The following is a 12,223-nucleotide window of genomic DNA, read 5'->3' as shown; positions in this document are numbered from 1 at the left end:
TTAAGATGGATCTCTTTCAGCAGGCCTTTCCAGACTAGAACATCCTTGTTGACCTGCCTCCCCGCTCCCTCTTTTTTTCTCTCCCATTATCCTCCATCTTTATCTTTTACTCTACCTGGACTCCTCTTGAAAAAAATATATTTCATTTTAATTTTTATTGTACACTAATGTTTTTTTAAAACTTTTCTTCTTGGTTTAATCGCTTTTTAGTGCTTAATTATGTTTTTATGATGGGGGAGGGATGGGGATCTTGGAATTTTTAATGCATTTCTCTTTTAATTGTACCTTGTTTTACTGCTGTAATCTGCTTGGATTCCTCGAGATTAAGCGGAATACAAATAAATATTATTATTGTTGTTGTTGTTGTTGTTATTATTATTAGAACACAGCCTCATAGCCTGAAAAACCTACAAAAAATCTATGGATGCCGGCCGTGAAAGCCTTCGACCTCACATTGGACACAGTGGTATTCACATTATAAGGCAGTTTCCTGTGATCCTATCACGATAAAGAGAAGAGTTGAAACTCCTCACACCATTAGTAGGCAAGACCAATGCACACCAGTCCTTCAAAAATGTGGCTCCCCTGCCTGAAATTGCCAGCTTCCCATTTGTCTTCCACAGGGTTTGGCCATTACATACACAAATTGTGCAGCAGCATCACCAGCTTCCCACACAGTTATGGAGTAAAAAAAGAGTGGCTAAGCAAACCTGTTCCCTTTCTCATTGTGGATATGAAGAAAGGGGGAAAGAAACTGAGGCCCAACTATAACTACAAATCGGGATTGGGTCAATGGTGAGGTTGGCTTAATTAAGCTAATTATTCCTTTTAATCATGGTAATGATGCAGTGGGGACTTAAATTACTTGGGATATAACAGGGGAATTAGGCCAGGTTTATGGACATGCCAGATAATTAGATTGGTGACTCTCAGGTGCTTCATCTACTCCACAACCTAGTTTCATATTTGTTATTATTATGTGCCTTCAGGTTGACTATGACTTATAGTGGCTCAAGTGTTTTCTTTGCAAGATTTATTCAAAGCAGGTTTGCCACTGTCTTCCTCTAAGATCTGGCAGAGTGTAACTTGCCCAGCGTCATCTAGCAGGTTTCCACAGCTGCGGGGGATTTGAATATTGGTCACCTGGATTCTTAGTCCAACACCCAAACCACTATGCCATGCTGGCTTCTTGTTTCTTACACATGTTACCAATAAAGCAGTGTGCAGAGTTTTAGTCAAAAAGATCATAACCTCTAACATTTCACAGATGAAAAATGGGACACGTGGCAAGATAATATCAGAGTGTGGTTAAGATGAAAAAAGTTGGATGAGGATGAACAGGCGAGTTGGAGAGGATGCAGCAGTTTGCTTTTGCTTGAGCCTACTGGAAAAGGCAAGATTCTTCCACCTCTTCTCTTCCTCCAGGTTAATTGGGAGGAAACTAATTTCACACTTTAAACTCAGTTTGCAGCAACTGAAGTAAACAGAAGAGAAAGAAGGAAAGTGGGAGGATGAGAGAGAAACTGGGACATTTTAAAAGAAGCTGAAAAAGTGGGATGGCAGAGAATTAAATAGGAGTTTCCCTGCCAGATTGGAGCGTATGAAAGACGAGTGTTCAACTCCTTCAGAGCATGCATTATCAGAGGCTTTTTCTAAAATCTAGAACTCCCACAATCTTTAAGACAACATGGCTAATAGGAAAGGGCCACACTGGTTTAAAGATTCTGGGAGTTGTAGCCCAAAAAGGAAACTCTTTGGAGTTCTGGTCCCTGCCCCCCCCCCCCTCACTGTTTTCCAGATAAATACACCCAGTCCCAGAACACCTTTAGCCCAAAGAAAAAGAGGTCCCAGGAGATCAAGGCACGGATTTCTTCCATCATTTGTAGTTTGAGCCACAGCACTCCTTATGACAGCACAACATTATGTCCTGATGTCAATTTGGCAGGCCAAGCAGCACAGGAATTTCATACTGAAGCCAATAGCTGATTAAAGCATTCAGTGTGGGCAAGGAGAAGAAAGCACGGGCAGCTTATCATGAGAACTAGCCTCTGGCCTCTCTGTTTAAGAGCCATTCACCCATCCTATTTTTCCACAAACAGCAGCTGCTCCCGGATGGACCTCTAATGTAACCTCCCTGTGGCGAAAATCCTTCTCTCTCTTTCTCTCTTTTCCTCTGAGATAGAAATATAAGTAATATAACAACCTTCTAGTGACATTTACCAGCTGAAACCAAGGAAGGGGCTCTCTCAGGACAGCTAACATCTGGTCTCTGACTCACCAGTTGCCCTCAATGGATGTTTTTGAAATACCTGAAGCTGGCCAGCGAGGTTAAATACAAAACTATATTCTGAAGGGATGCTGGGTGTACAGTTCACAATCCAAGGAGAAAACACTTTTCATCACACCAATTGCTTTTCCTTCTTACATTATGACATTAGGTGAGTTCTCTCCTCTTTCCCCCCACCTTTCAGTTCTGGTATAACTTAAAGCAAGAAGCCCAGGCAGGTGGGGGCAGAAAAGTGGGAAAGTGTGCAGAATAAAAAACAATGAACATGCCAGTCCCACCTAGCTAAACCAGACCCATTTGTACATTTGTGAAATTTAAAGAGGGAAAGAAATTCTCGGAAAAGGTCAAGAGTATTCATTAAAGCAGCCTCCTGGAAAGTGTAGCATATGCCAGGGAGTCTTATGTGGCTGGTAACCTAAGGCAAAATGGACCTTGGCAAGAGAAAGAGACCGTTAATGTTCCTCCTCTTCCACTTTACCCTCTTGAAGCAATGACTCCAGGACAAAATGTTAAGAAGTTTGAAACTTTCACAGGCAGAGGTAAAGGACATTAGTGTGGATGATGAGTGCACTGGCACAATAAATATTAGACACAATATAGACCATCCAGGGTGAAACAAATGAAGATAACAGAGTGTGATCTCCAATATTTATATCTCTCTATGTTCTGTGCAAGAGGACTGCGCATAGTGGGATGGGAGTGAACATTTATTTGTTGAAAACATATCCAGGGGTAACTGTGTTGACCATAAAGTAAAGTCCCTATTGGGACAACCAAAATCTTATATATATATATATATATATATATATATGGATTTTGGATGTTATTATACTACACTTATTTGTTATTTATAAAATATATATTCTACCTACCTCCAGTGAGCTCAAGCAGCATCCATGGCTGTTTTCCTACCAATGTCATCCTCACAACAATCCTGTGAGGTAGGTCAGGCTAATAGAGATTAGCCCAAGGCCATCTAGTGAGTTCCATGGCTCAGTGGGGGGGGGGGGGGACTAATATCTAGATCTCCCTAGTCCCAATCCAACACTAACCTGTAAATTATGCTAACTCTAATTTTTCTGAGGCTGAGAGAGTGTGAACTGCTCAAGGTCACCCAGTGGGTTTTCATGGCCGAGCTGGGCTTCAGACCCTGGTGTACAGAGTTTATAGTCCAATGCTCAAACCACTATGTCTTGCTTAAAAAGACAATTAAATGTGCAAATAATATATATCTATGCAGAAGTAAGCACTATTGAGTTTGGTGGGGCTTTTACCTCTGGGTAGGTGGCTATAGGGTGGGTTACAGCCTGAAAGAACAAGAGACTCTAAAAGGAGCTTCTTTATCTATTGAAAGAGCAGAAACACTCTTACAAACAAAGACAGGGGTCTCTGTGCATATCAGAGCCAGAACTATGTATTTTCAGAGACTAGGTCAATGAGTCACTCTGTTTTATGCATCTATATGGAAGGCCCTTAAAATGTTAATCAAATTGTTAATGCCTTTATTCATTGGCTCAGCGTGATGAAAGGAGTTTTCAGAATAGCTTCCCACTAAATAATTTGACAGAACAATGTGTGCACATTTTACTTTTTATTTCCACTTCTACAAGGGCTAAAGACTTGCAGTCTGAGCCCAGCTAAGGATCTAAATAAGCATTAGGTGCTATATCTAAATTCCAGGTAAAACCATATGGCATATGGCAGTCCTAGGAACATCGATCTCCTAATGAGCCCACTACCAACAACAACAATATACTGCTCACAGAATTTTCCATACATCTTCTAAAAGTAAGCTTCTAATGCATTAAACTCTTTGCATCATCAATACATAGGACAGTCAAATTGAAAACTGGAGAGTGCTCCTGTTCTATAATAGTTGTATAGAAGAGGGAATTGTTTGCCATACGAGCAGTGCTTGCTGCAATTCCCTCTTCTGCCCAACCATTAATGGTACAGGACTCCTCTCCAATTTCCACTCTGGCAACCCTATATGTATATCACTCGTATCAGAGATTATTTGTACAGTCAGAAGGAAAGCATGACACAACTTGCATGATTTACAATTAAATGCCTGGAAAAGGAAACAGGAAATCTTGTAATCTTGTTGTCATTCTCAATTGCAACTCATAGACAGGCAAACATCTCCGTCAAGAGTAACGTTCATGTTAATGATTACAGAGAGAACTTTTTGAGGTGGAAGAAATTCTTATTTGAAATGCAAATTCTCTTTGTATGAAAGTACAATAATTTAATAGATTTGCAAATTAGAAATATTGTAGAAGTGATGGTTTTATTGCTAGCATTGTAATAAACTTAAAATAATATCGTAGAAAAATCCAGGTTTTGTTATATCTATTTATCTTACAAAACCTTCAGCACAGAAACTTAAATTCATTTTCCTCTCTTTTATGCATAAAACATAATCTAAATGATCTCCATAAAATGAGCCAGTATTCATAACCTGGCAACCAATATTGGATTTTATAGAATATTTCTATATGGCTAACGTTTATGGGCATCTGGTGTAGAATATGAATATGGTGTCTTAAGAATCATAGTTTTCTTTCGCCTTTTTCTTAAATGCACATTCTTAGCTTTCAGGTTTCCATGTTAAGCAAATACAGAAGGATTACTAGAGGTGTAGTGAAAGTTACAGTATATACGTCCTTATCTTGTAGCTCTGGTTAACAAGTTCTAACACAGCTCAGTTCTAGTTCAGGAGATTAAATGGAGGGCCTGTTCAACCATTTTGCAGAAAAAGGCACCTGAATGAAGAGAAGCAGTGGCATCACTAGGGTTGGTGCTACCTAATGTGGTAATTCAGGGTAATTCATTTTGTCACACACACCCCTGGACCTCCTCTTTCTACTCACCTGCCCCCAATGGAGGCAGCAGCTAGCTCCGACAGCCATGCTGCAATCTTTCAATTCAGTTGATTTGAACTGAATTTCCACACCAACAGCCAAGATATAACAGCCAAGGAGTGGCATCATGCTGGTGTTTTTTTCTCTTTTTCTGCCCACAAAAGGTCTTGATGGTGGATGAATGGGAGTGAGGAATTTAGTCATCTTGGCTTCCAGGGAGAATTTTGGCTTGATCTGTTCTAGGACCCATTTGTCTTTTTAACTGTCCTTGGTATCCTCAGCACTCTTTTCCAGCACCACATCTGAAATGAATTAATTTTCTTCCTATCTGCTTTCTTTACTGTCCAGTGCTCACAGCCATACATGTTAATAGGGAATACAGTGGCTTGAACTATTCTATCTTTAGTGTTCAGCTGTATATCTTTACACTTTGGGATTTTGTCTAGTACAGTGGACCCTTGTCATACTCTGGGGTTTGGTTCCAAGATCCCCGTGTATAACAAAATCCGTGTATGCTCAAGTCCCATTAAATACAATGACATAGCAAAATGGTGTCCCTTACTAAAAAAAATGGAAAATCAAGGTTTGATATTTGAAATTTTTACTTTTTTTGAACATTTTCCCGCGCCAGGCGCCTCGCGACGTCATAAAGGCGCCGCAAAAAGAAGCAAATGGCACCGGCGGGAGACCGCCGCAAAGCGGCGGTCTGTATCCCGCCATCCTTCTGATTTCTTGACTGCTGTCTCCATTGTGATCAGTGTTTGATCCAAGGTATGGGGAATCTTTAACTATACTTCTTATACATGGATTTTTTATACATGGATTCAAACATCCACGGTTTAAAAATGTTCAAAAAAAGTATAAATTTCAAATATCAAACCTTGATTTTCCATTTTGCTGTCATTATATTTAATGTGACTTGAACATCCATGGATTTTGTTATCTATGGGGGATCTTGGAACCAAACAAAAAAGTTTTGAACCTTCTAAATACCACATGAAAACTTCTTCAAAATATGAATCCAGGCATGATTTATTTATTTATTTTATCAGCCTCCACTTTTCTTATGATTTCCATTTTGGTGGTGGCCAATCCTATATATTTATGCCATTTTAAAAAAAATATGCTGGAGGTTACTGGTGAAGTAGGGTAATCCACTTTCCTTTTCCCATTTTGCCCTTAATGCCTGCTCAGTTTTGATGGATTTTATCACACCTGAGGAATTTCTCTTAATTTTGAATGAAAAGAAAGTGGGGCCAGAATGCATTTACATGAATTGGCTAGTTCAGCGAATTTACGTGAATGCGAATTGCATTCAAACTGACTTCCCATTGCCTGAAAATAGCATGCCATTGCCCGAATTTGTGTGTGGTAGTCTATCACGCAATAACCTGAAACCCCATGATTGTACTCGGACTCACTTCCCATTGCCCAAAATTGCGTTGTGGTAGTCTATCACACAATAACCTGAAACCCCATGATTGCGTACAGATTGTCATTGGATTATACTTCCGATTTCCCTTGTCTGATAAACTCCCATGTCTTGTGAAGACAGGCATGTACAACTACAGGAGGATTAGCTAGAGTAGCATCCCATTTTTCCCCAGCTCAATCTTTATTGCATTTTTTACTGCAGAAATGCTGCTGCAACACACCAAAATCAGCATTTTGAGCACTCCTCCACCATCCTCCCAGTGACATGCTGCTAAAAAAATACTTTCCAGCTACATAGAGGGCAAGGAGGGAAATGAGGAGTGGACTGGTATAAAAAGTGTTTTTAAAAGGCAGCTTCTTTTTAAAAAGGTGGTCTCAGGGGCATATGATGTGGTGGTCATGCCTTCTGGCAGCTTCCTTTTGGACAGATGTTACAATTTATATTCATTATGTTTTAGAAGTCTTTAGCATTCAGAAACATTAATGCACTGCTCAACTACATTCTAGTAGCATGGAGTCTAACAGAGGAACTAGAAAAGGTTATTCTCCAGGACTTTATAATTATGAAAGAGACTTATTCTTCTGGAATGGTAAACATTTACTGTCTATACAATTCCAATTATAAACTTTTTGGACAACATATGATAATGATGCATCACTTAAGAATTAACGTATATGCTTTATTCATTATTGTTTGGTATGCATTATTGTAGCTCAATGATGGAGCACGTACTTGGTGTGCAGAGAGTTCAAGGTTCAATCCCGACATCTCCAGATAGGGCTGCCTGGGACCCAAAAGGCCTACTGCCAACCAGTGTTGACTGTACTAAGCTACAGACCAAAGAAGTGACTCAATATACGGCTCCAATATGACAACAAGAGCTTTTGATGTGTAAATGAGTTTATTTGACAGGAAGGATCTGTGATAACATTATCACAAGCTAGCTTTGTTCCTTCTTGTTTGTTCTCCATTTTTCCTCCCTCCCCCTTTCCTTTTTGTTATATCTGTGATACAGACAGACAGACAGACAGAATGACCCACTGCTGAGAAGCCATTTCCTTCAGACCCTACCTTTCTTGGATTGTCACCTGGGTGCTTCCATTTTGTTCACTGCCAAAGACATAAGCTACCTATTGAGGGTCCACAGCAATGGTAGAAGGGACAAGGATTTATTTTGCCATTTTCCTCTTCTTAAGTTTCCTAACTGCTGCCCTAGCAGATGACACTAAATTCTCAATTCTTCCACCAAGAAGTCCTCCTTTCTAAGCAGCCTAGAGTTTCTAGCTTCTCACCACTGAATATGGACTCTAGCTTCTCACCACTGAATAAGAGTGGCCAGGAATACTGTCAGTCATGATGGACCAATGAAAAAGCTAGTCTGTGACCCTTGAAGATGGGTTTAAATTATTTTAAATGAAATAAAAACCATCCAACAGGCAAGCATGGATTATCTTGATTGTTCCTTCATTCTGGGGTTTCAAATTCAACTTCATGCATTGCATGTACTCCAGTAGTACACATGCTCAGTGAAGAGACAAGATTCAACCCTTATTCATCACTTCCCATTTTAAGACACTGCTAGACCTTGAATTTTAATCCAGCCTTGTTTATAATGGTTTGTGTTCTCCTGTGCTATTTTCTTACTGTTCTTGAAGATTATCTGAAAGAATTCTGTGAATCCACCATTTATGAATCACCATCCTAAAGTAGCACTCAGTCTGACAATGAAAATGGACCTGGGGGTTGGTGGTTGGTTTTTTTTTTTGGGGGGGGGAACTGCACATGGAAAAAAAGCCATGCAGATTCTCACTGGACAGATCTGTTTATGTGATTTCTCTTTTTAATATTTCCGTACTCTCCTCTGGCATCATATGCCTGTTATCTCTCTTTCTCTCTCCCTCAGTTCCTACTTCACACTTTTGATAAGCCTTCTGGTCCCACACCAGATGCATTGTGAATCTTCTCCTTCTATGTATCCTGCATATGTTTCATTAAAAGTGTTTGTTTCTTTGATCAGCTTGAAGTTCTAGTGTGTTTGTACTGGGGAGGAGGGGGAGAGAATTATGTTTTCAGCTTCTGCTTGGCAGTACATGCTCTTCAGTTGAATAGCAGTACTTCAGTACACACAGTCGCTCAAAGGTCTTAACTTTTTTTTCCTCCCCAATTCATGTGCCTCTCCTTCCAGCAATGGCTACGATTTGCACTGGCACCCAAAGATAGAAAACAGCCTTTTGATTTGTTACACTGTGGAAATGAACATGAAAGAACATGGTGGGAGGTGCCAAATGGGAAAAGCAGAAAATGGAATGTATTTTCACTAAGGGTTGCTTAGCAATAGGTGGCACAGGAATGCTGACATTTTGCAAGAAGAAGGGACCTCATCCTTTCCACATTTGCACTGGCAAGTAAAAACAGGCCTTTTGACAAAAAGGAACCTAGGTTGGCAGTGGAAGGAACAGACCATGGTAACAGTTGGGTTTTTGGCTACTTTCTCTCTTGGCTGCCATGTTCTTACTTTAAATGATAAAGAAATGGGGAAATATGTTAACACTCATCTTTATTTTTCTCCTCTTTTTTAAAAAAGAGAGATTTGGTTCCTGTTAGAGAGTTTGGACAAGGCCCTTGAAATATTAGACACGAAGGAAACCTTTGACTCCTTAATATGGCTAGACAGTATCTCCCATCTTCCTGAAGGCCTGAAATTCTCCATCCCTCAGTTTAATGGCAAGCAAACCTTGAGAAAGCCAGCCAGCCAGCCAGCCAGCATCTAGACTTTTACTAGCCACAGGGATACCATGGGCAATGGAGCTAAAGCCATTGTTAGGTCCAGCAGGACCAAAAGGCACACACTTCCCTTGCCTTGTTTCCAGTGTAGGTCATTCACCAAAACAACCAAAGTCATTGCCCATCCCATAAATAATATTTATTTATTTATTTATTTATTTATTTATTTATTTATTTATTTCCCGCCTCTCCCTTCCGGGATCTAGGTGGGTAACAACAGTCCAATAAAACAGATATACAGACCACAATAAAATTTTCCTAATTCCTCTAACCCTCCCTCCTTCTGTTAAAAATACACATAAACATCAAGATACAATACAATATCCCCAGTACAGTGTACTTAGTTAAAAATGTTAATAAACAGGCCTGAAGCCAGAATTAAACTGATCTAGGTAATCAAGAGCAAATGGAAACCTATAACCAAATGCTATAGGGAACTAATTTGCCTGTTCTTAATTTTATGGGAGTGGTTTTTTTTTAAAAAAACTGATTTGTATATTGCACAAAGAAGTCTTAGTTGCTGGGTAGCTGATAAAGTGAAGAAGAATGTGGGCTAGACAAGGCAAGTGTTACATGGATTTGTAATTGGTTGACTGGCTGAAGCCAAAGGGTGCTCAACAATGGCTCCTTTTCATCCTGGAGAGAAGTGACCAGTGGGGTCCCACAGGGCTCTGTCCTGGGCCCAGTGCTATTCAACATCTTTATCAATGACCTGGATGAAAGAATTGGGAGCATACTTATCAAATTTGCAGATGACACCAAATTAGGAGGAATAGCTAATACCCTAGAGGACAGGATCAAGATTCAAAATGACCTGAATAGACTAGAAAGCTGGGCCAAAGCTAACAAAATGAAATTCATTACGGAGAAATCTAAGGTACTGCAATTAGGACGGAAAAAATGAAATGCACAGATATAGGATGGGCCACACCTGGCTGAACGAAACTACGTGTGAAAGGGATCTTGGAGTCCAAGTAGACCACAAGGTGAACATGAGTCAACAATGAGACGCGACAGCTGAAAAGGCCAATGCAATTTTAGGCTGCATTAATAAAAATATAGTGTCTATATCAAGGGAAGTAATAGTGCCACTATATTCTGCTTTGGTCAGGCCCCACCTGGAATACTGTGTCCAGTTCTGGGCACCACAATTAAAAAAGGACATTGAGAAACTGGAGCGTGTCCAGAAGAGGGCAACTAAAATGGTGAAGGGTCTGGAAACCTTGCCCTATGAGGAATGACTTAGGGAGCTGGGGATATTTAGCCTGGAGAAAAGAAGGTTAAGAGGTGATATGATAGCCCTGTTTAAATATTTGAAAGGATGTCATATTGAGGAGGGAGCAAGCTTGTTTTCTGCTGCTCCAGAGAACAGGACCCATAACAATGGATGCAAGCTACAACAAAAGAGATTCCACCTCAACATTAGGAGGAACTTCCTGACAGTAAGAGCTGTCTGACAGTGTAACACACTCCCTTGGAGTGTAGTGGAATCTCCCTCCTTGGAGGTCTTTAAACAGAGGCTGGATGGCCATCTGTCGGGGATGCTTTGATTTGGATTTCCTGCATGGCAGGGGGGTTGGACTGGATGGCCCTTGCGGTCTCTTCCAACTCTGTGATTCTATGATTCTAAGAAAGTATGACTAAATACATAATGTATTGAGAGAGGACATTGGCCTCTTGTTCTGAAATTAACTAAGAAGTTATATTTACACTGCAAAGGAAAGAAGCTATTGTTGTTAAGTTATAACTGTAGGGTAGCTCAACTCAATTTTAGCTGGAAAAGGAATTTATTACAAGTAAATTGTTATTTGTAATTAGTTGCTTCCAATCTCTCAGTGCTCTCTGGTAGATATGGTAGAATTGACAACCCCTACCTCCCAAGTTTTATAGGTCTCAGTGATGCACTCCTCTCCACATATCAGGAGAGGATCAAGTACCTGTTTGCCTTGATTCTCTCTTTGAAGAGGGATCTGCCTTCTCTGATTTGAGCTCCATTGTGACTTATGGTAGTGGAGTGCATATTCTACGTATATCCAATTTTTAAAAAAAGTAATTCCTCTTTCACTGAGGTTTTTAGTCATTCATAAGAAACCAGAGGCAACTGCAGTAACCAGGCAGACATTCCACCCATGTTCAGAGGAATGCAAGAACAAGAGGCTGCATTTTAGCACACCATTGTGCACTCTCTCTGATAGAGCCGTTATTGCAACAGAGGAGGGCTGCCTGGAATGACACATTGCCACGTGGGTGAGCATCAAAGTGCTCAAATCCTCCGTCAATCGAGGGTGCTGGAAAGGTATTGAATGATGACTTCATTCTGGATAGTTTATCATCATGGCATTACAACAGGAAGAAACAGATGCTCTGTGAGGAGCACGCTGTCATGGAAGTTGTGGAATGATTTGCATTTGATGGATGGAGCAGCACTCTGGAAGGAATTGCATATGAGTAAACTTAAGACATTGTTGAAAATATAGGACTATTGGTCTCTCAGCATGGGATAGAACAGAGGACGATCTATCCCCACATTTGAACAGCTCTGGAAAAGATTCATTCAGCTCTGCATAGGCTCATACAACACTGTTTTGTTTTGTTTTGCATGTAGTGGAATGGAATAACAGTTTGCATTATTCACTTCTGAGTGAATGTCCAAGTGGAGAAGCACAGCATAGTGGCCAGCAGGCCAGGATCAAGACGCAAAGATGCACACACACCCAGGGATCATTCATGGCACCATAGAATAGATGCATATTCTGAGGAAAATGTTCAATGGGGCCTAATCCTAGGCTAAGTGCCATGAATTTCAGCCTTAAATAGGCTTTGCAGAACCTGAGATTCTTACAAAGTAGAGCT

The sequence above is a fragment of the Sceloporus occidentalis genome, unplaced genomic scaffold (genome assembly GCF_023333645.1).
Source record: "Sceloporus occidentalis isolate IW3139 unplaced genomic scaffold, rSceOcc1.0.p SCAF_1, whole genome shotgun sequence".
Taxonomy (NCBI): Eukaryota; Metazoa; Chordata; class Lepidosauria; order Squamata; family Phrynosomatidae; genus Sceloporus; species Sceloporus occidentalis.
This window is presented reverse-complemented; position numbering follows the sequence as displayed.